The 12,259-nt window shown below is 40.6% G+C and overlaps 1 long non-coding RNA gene across 1 annotated transcript in view; it reads right to left on the bottom strand.

Moving 5' to 3' along the window:
• LOC103690921 (uncharacterized) overlaps positions 1-12,259 on the bottom strand; it is a 52,867-nt gene that overhangs the window by 11,133 nt on the left and 29,475 nt on the right. Inside the window, exons 3-4 of the long non-coding RNA XR_015649018.1 lie at positions 7,374-7,493; positions 5,191-5,333 (exon numbers count right to left, since the gene is read on the bottom strand). This is a non-coding gene — a long non-coding RNA (uncharacterized LOC103690921). The remainder of the gene's footprint in view (positions 1-5,190; positions 5,334-7,373; positions 7,494-12,259) is intronic.

The following is a 12,259-nucleotide window of genomic DNA, read 5'->3' as shown; positions in this document are numbered from 1 at the left end:
CTTGGGTATTTCTTATTTACATTTCGATTGTTATTCCCCTTCCCAGTTTCCAGGCCAACATCTCCCTAGCCCCTCCCCCTCCCCTTCTATATTGGTGTCCCATCCCCATCCCCCCCATTACCGCCCTTCCCCCCCCCAACAATCACGTTCACTGGGGGTTCAGTCTTGGCAGGACCAAGGGCTTCCCCTTCCACTGGTGCCCTTACTAGGCTATTCATTGCTACCTATGAGGTTAGAGTCCAGGGTCAGTCCATGTATAGTCTTTAGGTAGTGGCTTAGTCCCTGGAAGCTCTGGTTGCTTGGCATTGTTGTTCATATGGGGTCTCAAGCCCCTTCAAGCTCTTCCAGTCCTTTCTCTGATTCTTTCAACGGGGGTCCCGTTCTCAGTTCAGTGGTTTGCTGCTGGCATTTGCCTATGTATTTGCTGTATTCTGGGTGTGACAAATGACTGTCCACCATTATTAAAAGGTCAGACTCTGTAGCTGAAGACGCTGCTCACTGTGGTTTCAGGACATTGAGAAAGCAGTGGCAAACTGACCAAGAAACTACATGCTGTGTGCTTTTACTGTGTTGGAAGATGCAATATAGACCACCAGGGAGAAAAGTTGGTCATACATAGCACTCTATGGTAAATGCCACAATACCAACCTACCAGGCAAGTTGAGCCCACTGTCACAATGACAGCATGGTGGTTGTGAGTATAACTAAGCACTTTCTGACTGGACTTGAAGTCTCCAAAACACAGTAAAAATTTCATTTCTGGTGAAAAGCTCATGATTGGGATGCCATAAGTCACAGTGGCAAATCTACTGGTGTTTCACTTAATAATCATGTTGCCAGATGCACTGCCTTCTTAATATTCATGTGCATGCTGCTCTCAACTGTGGGCACAGAGAAGCTGCTGTTGCTTCCTCCTTTTTCCTCTTTCCTCTTCTTCTTCTTCTTCTTCTTCTTCTTCTTCTTCTTCTTCTTCTTCTTCTTCTCCTTCTCCTTCTCCTTCTCCTTCTCCTTCTCCTTCTCCTCCTCCTCCTCCTCCTCCTCCTCCTCCTCCTCCTCCTCCTCCTTCTCCTTCTCCTTCTCCTTCTCCTTCTTCTTCTTGCTCCTCCTCCTCCTTCTTTGTAGTGGGTAATGATTGATGCAGACTCATAACTGATGAAAATAAATGACCACGTGCTCAGCCATCGACGGGTCATCCATCTCAGCCTCCTCGTCAAGGCTCAGGGAACATCACAGAAGAGAGGATGGAAAAAGCATAAGAGTTAAAGGATGGGAAGAAGAGCTGTCAAAAATTCTCTTCTCTGCATGACTATTAGGTAAACGACTTTTTCCTAGGGAGAAATCACACACACACACACACACACACACACACACACACACACACACACACACACACACACCTACACATAAAGAGAACCCAAGACAAACAAAAGTAACTATCTGCTCCAAAATCCAAGTTGGAAGCAATGAGGCTTGCTTGGGGTTGTTAGCAAGAGCTTGGGTGAACAGTGACATTCAGAAGGAGGGATTCAATGCCACACTGGTGATAACCCACAGCGTTGCATCCCTGGAGCTCACTGCACACTTTAAGGGTGCTCTGCAGATCCAAGAGACCTCATCTCAGTAAAGTTGGAAGGGTCAGTGTCCTCCAAACCCAACCCCACCAGACCCCACTTACAGCTCTTAACTGCTTTAAATGATGCTGACTTTTATATAGTATAAAAATAGTATAAAATAGTATATTCATTGCTATATATTTATAATATGCAGTATTTACATATCATAGTTATTCATATATTATTACCTTCATATAAAATATTATTCTATACGATGCTACTTAGGGGATGTGGCCACTGGTAGGTTGTTCACGCCCTAGAGGACTGTCCCATGCCCATCTGCACATGATCAGCACTAATCTTATTTTGGGGCGGGGGGACAGGGTTAGTAGATCTCTCAGTACCTCTCCAGCATGTCTGCCTGTATATCATCATGATTCCCACCATGATGATAATGGACTAAACCTCTGAAACTGAAAACAGGCTCCAATTAAATGCTTTTTTTTTAAATAAGAGTTTCTGTGGTCATGGTGTCTCTTCCCAGCAATAGAACAATAACTAAGACAGAAGGCTATTAATCATGATGATAATCTTTTGTAAAGGGCATAAGTTGAGAGTAAGATGAAATGTTGAGTCCTGGGGAAAGCTGGCAGGAGGTAAAGAGGTGTAAATCAGATTTAAACATCTTACATACATGTAGGACATGTTCAAACAATAAGTCAGAATAAGGGCTTCACGTGGAGGGACAGGGTTACTAACCCACAGTCAAATTTTCTGTCCCAGAGCTGTTCCAGTCTAAAAGAACTGCAGGGACAAAAATGGGGAAGAAACTGAAGGAAAGGAGATCCAATGGCCAGCCCAACTTGGGATCCATCTCAAGGAGCAGGGGTGGGGGAGAGGGTAGGCACCAAGGCCTGACACTATTATTGATGCTGTGATGTACTTACAGATGAGAGCCTTGCATGGCTGTCCTCTGAGAGAGCCTACAACTGACTAAGCAACTGACTAAGACAGAGCAGACACTTACACACAACCATTGGACTGAAGTCAGAGAACCCCTATGGCTGAATTTGGGGAAGGCTGGAAAGAGCTGAAGCAGAGGGTGACCCCACAGGAAGACAAGCAGTTTTCAACTTATCCAAACCCCATGGAGCTTCCAGAGACTGAGCCACCAACCAGGAACATACATGGGCTGGTCTGAGACCCCTGACACCTATATAGCAGAGGTCTACCAGATCTGGTCTCAGTGGGAAAAGCTGTGATTAATCTTGGAGAGACTCAAGGCCCCAGGGAAGAGGGAGGTGATGGGGGAGCACCCTCTCAGAGGCAAGGGGCAGGAGGAATGGGGTGAGGAACTGTACGAGAGGGGACTGAAGAGGCGGACAATGACTGGAATGCAAATAAAAAAGAAATTGATAAGAAAAGAGATAAAAGAAGATAAACAGGTAAAAATGCAATATATAGGATATGTGTCCTATCTTTTTAAGGTATAGCAAAATACAATAACAATGACTTACTATATATATATATATATATATATATATATATTAGAATGACTATAATTCAAAAGGCTGTTAGCACTAAATACTAATGAGAATTAGTAACATGATTCCTCATTCAAGGTTACGAAATATATAAAACAAAAATACAGAACATAGCCTGGCAGTTTCTTGCAAACCTGAATATGTGCTCTGTAGATTCGGCTTGACTGACTGCTGTCATTTTGACTTCTAGCTGCCATGACTGTCCCTAGTTATTCCTGATTAGTTTTCCAACAAACCATACAAACTTTTAGAGCAGGATATTGAGCATTATAACCAAGACTGCTGGTACGGAGGGGTGACTCTTTCGTTATTATTAGCTTACAACACACTATGTACCTACACTCAAACTAAAATATCACTTTTGCTCTAATCCGAATATACGTGCCTCCTAGTCTGAAATGTGGGAACTCAACCGGTCTTATTAATACGTAAGACTACACTTCCACCAAGTAGTATCTCTAATAAATTATTTTCTGTGCAATCTAAGTTCAATGTGGCTTTCTTTCTTTGGGTTTACCACATTTTAAACTACAATGAGCATATCAAGAAAATATGTCTGTCTTAGTGAGGATTCCCATTGCTGTGAAGTGTCACCAAGACCAAGGCAACCCTTCTAAAGGAAAGCACTCAATCGAGGCTGGTTTACAATGTCAGGGACTCAGTCCGTTATCATAATGGCAGGAAGCATGGCTGTGTGCAGACAGACATGGTGCTGGAAAAGTCGAGAGTTCTACGTCTTGATCTGAAGGCAGCCACAAGGAGAGATTCTCTTCTGTAGGAAGCCAGGAGGAGGCTCTCTTTCCATCCTGGGTGGCATAGAGACCTCAAAGTCCACCCTCACAATGACTCACTTCCTCTAACAACACTTTTTAATAAAACAACTTCCCATGGGACAAGCATATTCAAACTACAACAATATTCACACACACACACACACACACACACACACACACACACACACACACACACACCTGCCCATGGATGCATACATAGGACTTACTATTGTCAAATTTTGGAAACAGTCAAGATGTCTTTCTACAAGTCAATGGGACAAAAGTAAACTATGATAGACCGAACTATGGATGGTATTCAATGCAAAAATTAAGCTCTAACCTGTGAAAAGATCCAGATACATATAGCTAGGTGAACATAGGTAACCTGAGAAGGATGCAGCCATATTATTCTAAGCATAGCACATTCTTCAAAGGGCAAAACCAGAGGCAATAAAGATGCAGATGCCAGTGGCTGCCAGTTTTGGGGTGAGGTGAAATCTGAATATTCAAAGTACAGAGGATTTTAGGTTAGTTAAAAAATAATCTGTACAATAATACCATAACAATAACCATGCCCAATGTATATAACACAAGCCACTAAGAATGAGTCCTAATGTATGGTCTCTGTGTGGTCTGTACTATTACAACCTAGGTTCATTAATTGTTACATAAAAGCACTCTTGTTTAATACACTGATAAGTTATATTCTATTAATATATTGGGGGGTATATCTCTGTGGAATCAGGGCATCTTTTAAATTGTGCCTTGTCAATCCTCTCTGAATATATTAGTCAACTTTGCTATGATAACAAAATATCATGCACTAGATTATCCCTCTGTATTCTCATACGGTATTAGAGACTGATACTCTTCTTTAATAAGAGTATTATTGCCTTGTCTCTTGTGACCTACTCATCATTTCAAGGTCCTATCTATACTACCTGATACTGATTAAGTGTCCACATATGAATATTGGAGGGATACGAACATTCAGACAATAGTGCAAAGTATTTTCCCTTTTAAAAAACAATGTGGAGGTAACTGAAGCCAGCAGACCCATGGGGATCACATGCAGACGTCAATAGTACAAAAAAATAGACTGTCCAAAATACCTGAAAAATGTAAGTAAAATCATAATAAACATGAGGCATTTGAGAATCAACCCGTCATTTCTAGTCCTCATAAGTCCCAATTAGTGTGGTATCCTTTTCCTATGTCTAAGCAGCCACAAACAGGGACTCCATCTTTCCCTGCTCCCAGCAATGCTACAGTTTCCTCCCAGGACAATCAGAGGACCACTGGTTACCAGTACCAACACACCTGAGCTCTATCTAGTTCATCCAGGAGCAGCTGAGAAGTCCAGAGCAATCTTACTCCACGATCTGCCACCAGCAATCGGAAGTTATACCCTGGGTGTAGCAGTCCATAAATCCTGGGGCTTTGCTCAGCTTCACTCCAGCTCTCTTGAAGAGGAGGAAGCAAGGCAAGAAAATTAGACTACCACACTCGCCCATTGCGCTGCCTGTAAAGCAGTGGCTTTACTCAAATAAAATAAGCCATCTCCCCACTTTTAGAGCTGCAACAGAAGGTTTTGCTAAATTGGCATGTTGAAAAATGACTAAAAGAAGAAAAGAAACCAAAAGCTTTACTCAAGGAAACTAACACTGGAATAAAACGTGGGGGAATTTCAAGATGAAGGAGCTTCAAATCAATAAAGATTATGATGCCCTGGAGCTTCTGGGGATGATAAGCTAAATCATAAACCACATACTTACTTCACAAGAGAGAACCAAAGAAACGGGACAGAACAGAGCCCAGATGCTGACCTCAGAGTCTACCCTATGCAAAGGGTTCCGACTTTAATTAAAGCACACAGCGAAGCATTTAATGCCCCCAGGGTATTATTAAAAACAATAGAGCATAAATCAGCAATTAGTTGAAGCTAACAGCTGGGTGTGATGTTTACTGAGGCAGACAGGTTAATAAAAAGTTCAAGGAGGGGCTGGAGAGATAGATGCTTGGTGCTTCAGAGTGCTGACTGCTCTTGCTTAGGGCCGGAGTTTAGTTTCTAGCTTTCCAAGGCACGTGTTACCCCATTACAAGAGATCGCATGCCTCTACCCTCTGAAAACACCTGCACTCACAGGAATATATCCGCACACATACTAAGGTTTTAAAACGTAAAACATAAATGTCTAAAGGTCCAAGGACAAAGACTATGGAAACAATGCTGTTCAGACTCCTGCCTACTAGAATGGCTTTTTACAGACACAGCTTCCATATATGAGAAGGGACATCACCCACAGTGAAGAACAGGGACATCACCACATAGTTCAACCTAGTCAACAAATATAGATATGCCAATAGTTTTGATGGTGATCAGGACAGAGAGTAGATACAATACTTCACCTAAACTAAAGTTTTCAGTGAAAAGAAACAAAGCAAACACACGGGAAAGAGCAGACAAGAGAGAGTGAAACATCAACTGTAGCAAGTGAAACATTTAAGTTAATTATTTCATAATGATTTTTCTATACTACCTGAATAAAATTATTAAAATGTCCAAATAACTAAACAAACCTTGGTTTAAAAAGGTAAAAAAAATAAAAGGTATAGGATGTCTCATTAAGTACAGCGTATTTAAAAAGAGGTAGTTCTAAAAGAACATCGAGTAACTTCTGTTCTCAGCACTGGGTTGGAACTGGCAAGAATCCAGTCAAACTGAAGAGAGCCGGTAGTGAGTGTACAACCTGGAGATGAGAGTCGGGAGAATGAAAGTGAACAGACTTGGAAAAATTGTCCCATGCCATTAAGTGTGTAGTATGGACAATATCATATTAGCAGACAGATAAAAAGAGGCATAAAATATTCAAGCAAATTTCTCAAACTTGGTGAAACATATTTAAGACACATTGAAAAAACTCCTATAATCCTCCAACTGGACAGCACAAAACTGTCTATACACTCGCATGTTCAAGGACATGAAAATAGTCAAATATTCAAAGATAAAATAGTGAAGGCATCAAAGAAAAATGACTTGTCATGTACAAGGGAACATCTGTAGGGTAAGAGCTCATTTTTTTCTTTTGAAAGAATAAAGGGATAGCTATGCTCTGATGGGCTGTTATATTCAAAATAATGGAGGAAAACCTGCCGGACAGGAATCTTATAATCAGCCAAGCTATCCTTTAAAAATGAAGGCAAATACATTCACAGACCAGAACGACAGTACTTTATGGTAGCGGCATTTAAAAGAAACACTAAGGATATTTTTGTGGTAGCCTCAGGGGGGGAAAAAAGCTTATTTGATAAGGCGTGACAGGCATGAGAGCTACACTTGTTACACTCATCTTTAACCATATGGATCGTTTTTGTAATGAGCCTAGGAATTATAATGGTTTAAGGGAGTGACACTAGTAGGTTTTCTCTAGAGTACCTAACAGAGTACCTAAACTTGTCAGCCACAGGGAGTTGAATTGGTTTAAAGTGCCAGGCATGAATTACCTCTTGTCGAGTGGGCCTTAAGTCTGATAAGATGGCTGCTGATGAGCTCCAAATCTATATGCCGTCTAGCACCCCAAGTGATGCATATACAGCGCAATCCCTTCACCCGCTCGTGGAATCCTAGAGAAGAGGGAACGGAAAGATTGTAAGATAAAGGACCAGGACGTCTGCTCCAATATAGTAGGGAAGCCATACCCATGAAATACTGACAATATGGTCACCTAAAAAAAAGAGCTGCACATGACTCTACCAGTTGCCATCCTAATATAGAAGTGGCGTGTCACAAGGCCCCATGCACAAATGAGGAGCAGTAAGCAATTAAGGGATTCTTCTCCAAGGACCGAGTTCACTGACAGAATAGTCAATCCCAATTGTGATAGAAATCCCCAAACAAAATGTGAAAAGTAAAGTTATGTCTTAAGCAATGTATTACATATTTTAATTACATTTTAATCATAGCCCTTAATTTTTTTAAATATAGATGACTCTCAACTCTCAAACTCAACTGAGGACGTTCACTCTAGTCACATGTTCTTTTTTCTTTTTAAAGATTTATTTATTAATTTTATGTATACAAATACACTGTATCTGTCTTCACACACACCAGAAGAGGGCATCAGATCCCATTACAGATGGTTGTGAACCACCATGTGGTTGCTGGGAATTGAACTCAGGACCTCTGGAAGAGCAGTCGGTGCTATACACATTTCTAATTGCATAATAACTTTTTGTTGAACAAATACATTGAATATGAAGAAAAGCTAAGGAAAATTCCTTAGTTGGTAATCAACTGACAGCGATACAAAGTTACTTGAATTAATGTAACAAACTCTGTAATTTTGCAGTTCCTCTTACTCCTCCCACTTTCATTTAGAAATAGATTACAAGACATAAAAATTGCAACAATGTATTATTGGACTAGTGGCACATGCCAATGAAGTGTCTTTGAGAATGCTATCACCAAAAATGTTGTGGGGCATGGCTTCTTTTGGGCAAGACAAAAATGCTGTTAAATTGGTTGTGGCAGTGGTTGTAAAACTCAGGGGACAGAGTAAAACCGTACAATTCAAGAGGCTGAATGGCATAGTATATAACTATGTATCCTTAAGTTATCTAAGAAGCAAAGCCAGGAAGAGGTGAAGGGGGACCCTTTCCTCTTCAGCTTATCATGTTTACTTTCCAAAACCATTTATAGAAAAACCCATTGAATCTCCTAAATTCTGGAAGTTTCTAAGTGAGGAATGGATTTTATATTAGTCTCTTGACAGCTAGCTCTGACCCATAAGTTCAAAATAATATATGATTAATATTGAACTTACAGAAATAGGAAACACATAAATTCTTTTCCAGCTATGCCTCATAAGAAATTGATGGATTAGCCTAGCATGGTAGCATATGCCTTTAATCCCAGCTTGGAAGACAGAGGCAGGTGGATGTCTGTGGGTTCAAAGCCAGCCTGGTCTACAAAGCAAATTCTAGAACAGCCAAGATTACAAAGAGAAAACCTGCTTCAAAAGATCAAAAGGGGAGAAAGGAAAGAGGGGAGAGGGGAGACAGGAGAGGCAGGAGGGGGGAAAAGGGAGAGGGAGAGAGAGAGAGAGAGAGAGAGAGAGAGAGAGAGAGAGAGAGAGAGAGAGAGAAGAGAGAGAGAGAGACTAAGAACAGGAAGAAAAGAAGGAGGAGGGAAAGAGGAGAAGGAAGGAGAAGGAGAAAGAAGGAAGAGAGGGAAATGATGAGTTACCTTGAAAAGACCCTTCTCTTTGGGAAAATTTTATTTTAATTCTTGAAAACAATATATCTGTCTGTAACAATGCTTATGAAACACTGGGGACTTGAACTCACTAAGCCGTAACCTTTGTCCCATGCTGATAAATGTAACTAAAACAGCCACTTGCGAGCAAGGAATTCAACAGTCAAAATTTTAATTTATGGCTAAACATCAAATTAAACATGTCTTAAAGCAAAACGTTGCCTTGGCTATATTACTGTACTGAGCTTACTATTAATACCACGTGTGAAAATTAACCAGGTTGTTACTTAAGGGTTGGTAACCGTAGGGAACTGCTTTAAAATAGTATTATCCAACCACTTGTCTCAAACAGTTGCAAAGGAAAGGTGGAAGGGTAGATTTGTTCAAATCAGAGGACAGAACTGGATGAGGCTGACTCTTGTCCAAAGAATACGCAACAGTGAAAATCTTAGGATGAGCGGAATGTCAGTGTGGATGTAACCCGTGTGCAGCTGTAGCTTCAGGTAATACAAACGGGTGTGGACTCAATAAATGACTCTGACTCCACTTAAAACACAACTCTTCTTGTTGCAGTGGCTCTCAGCTTTCTCTGGAATTGTCTGGTGACTTCCAGTGCAAAATCAATGCCGTTTTGAAGTTTAATTCTTAAACGGACAACATAAACAAATGCCTCAACCCGTTAACATTAACTAATATTTTCTTGTTTTTGTAAATTCCGGCTTTGTTCTGAATGCACAATGAAATTGAGAGAGAGAAAGAGAAAGAGTCATTTTTCCAACTTGGAGCACTCATGCCTCAAAGATGAACAAGATAAAATTTTCCTTCTGGTAGCTGCCATGACTCCCATTTGAATTCTAAGAAAATAACTAGCGACTATAATCCACACGGTCGCGTTTTCTCCTCTTGCAATGCAAGGATTTACCCACGGACTTAAGGAAAGTAAGTCTTATTTTCAGCAAAAGAAAAATGGTGGTTGTTTTTATTTTCTCCAAATTCGAAATGGGCTAAATAAACAAACAAACAAACATACATCACCTTCGGATTCCATATATATCAGGAATCAGGCAGATCACTAAAATCCCTTGCTACATCAGAATTCCCCAAGTGAGAGACTAGGTGGCTAATCTCTCTGCACCCTGTGCATCCAACTACTCATCTTCATAATTTAAACCAGCGAACAGATTACAGCAGAAGCAGTCGAAGGTTCAAGAGTGTGTCTCATTAGCGCCACCTACCGAGTGCTGGTTTCCTTTTCTAAATCTCCGACCAAAAAAAAAAAAAAAAAAAAAAACTCAAAACAACCAAATCAGTGGAACAAAAGAATGCCAACAGGACTGTTCTGTGGCCAGAATGTCATCCCAGTCATTCATTTTTAAGGACATGTGAATGTCACAGCACAAGAGGAGCTATTTTGAAATTCCACATATGTACACACACATTTTTTTATCATCACTCTTTAAACCTTGCTTAGTTATCATAAAACAGTATGAAAAAAAAAAGTAACTGAATAACTCCATGTGTCTTATTAAGCAGACGCTCATAACAGCAACGGAACATCGGTTTGAAGAATGAAATAGCCGCCACATCGGGCTTTTTTCTTACCTATGATACACAAGTGTGACGAGCAGATTCGCCAAATTCGAAAGCACAAAAATGTATGTAAACATTTCCATGAACATAAATTGTCTACAACCCTGCCCTCACACACCGACGCTTTCATATTGTAAATAGAAACCCACTCAAAATACTGATATCAAGCCCTCTCTCCACAGCGTGTACACCCTCGTTTTGTAGAGGTCACCCTGTGGTACAATTCTGTTGCATTCCCTCGCCCGTGCCATCCCTCCCAATTCCCCAGAGGTTTCTAGCATGGAGATCTCAATTATGAAATAGAAAGCTCCCCTCAAGGCCAATATGCACAGTCACAAAGTACTCTGCGGAGGTTAAAAGACTGATAGGAATTTGGTGCTCTGCATATAACCTGCGTGGTCCTGCCAGAGAAGACAGGAATTTGAACGAGCCCATGTCTTGTTGCTAGAGGACAGTCTCCGCTGGTCAAGGCCATGGTCTTTCCCTTTGGGGCTGTAATCATTCCCTTCCTTCATTTTCTTTCTCCCTTTCCTGATAACTACGTGATCCGGACGTTTTAGTGAGTAATCTGGTCGTTTATCAAAAACTGTCTTTCAGATGATGATAATTGTTCTCAATAGAACAGGAATGATGGATCATACAAATAAATGTCTTAAAATCCCCCATCACGAAATCAAACTCCGTTTATTCAACAAGAGTGCACCCTTCATCCTTCATTCTGTTTACCTGTACCCTCCGGGTTCCCTGTGTGCACTGCGATATTTCAATTTCCTGATATTTCAACAAACATATAGAAAAGGGTAATGATCAGAGAGCTGTATGTCTTTGTTGAAACCCGTAGCAAAAGAAAACAATACACTGGTTGAGAAATTGTAGTCTGAGCAGTATTCTTTTTAAAGGTACCAACTTGATAAATGGGTTTCAGTGAGCATTTAAGTCCGAAAGCATATTTGTGTCTGCAAATGTATTGAATTAAGTGTTGCTCTGTTCTCTTGCTCTTCCCCTCTTCCCCTTTGTCCCTTCTCTCCCCCTTCCCCTCTTCTCCTCTCTCCACATTCTCATAACCGACCTTTATTCTTCTTCTCTACTTTTCTCTCTCTCTCTCTCTCTCTCTCTCTCTCTCTCTCTCTCTCTCTCTCTCTGCTTTCCTCTGCCCTAGTACCCTCTTAACTACCCTCCCCATGCTCTGAATAAACTCTATTCTATAAAATATAGTATAATATATATTGAATTAAATACCAGAGAGTGCAGGGAGAAAAACACAAAACCTTCTTGAGAATAAGAGGCAAAATAAAGGACAGTTGTGACAGTGCATTAACAGTACATACAGTTAAATGGTTCACAGGTTTCAATTTCCAGAGCTGAGAATATCTATACATATATACATATATGTATACACATACACATACATATACATCATATACATATACATACACACTTTCTTTCGTTGCTCATCTGAGGGATTTTTGTTTTAGTGGCAGAAACTGAGGATAACGTGATTATTGCCTCTGTATACAAATATTGCACTGCTGAAATGCTATATGTC

The sequence above is a fragment of the Rattus norvegicus genome, chromosome 1, assembly GCF_021556685.1.
Source record: "Rattus norvegicus strain SHRSP/BbbUtx chromosome 1, alternate assembly SHRSP_T2T, whole genome shotgun sequence".
Lineage (NCBI taxonomy): Eukaryota > Metazoa > Chordata > Mammalia > Rodentia > Muridae > Rattus > Rattus norvegicus.
This window is presented reverse-complemented; position numbering and strand designations above follow the sequence as displayed.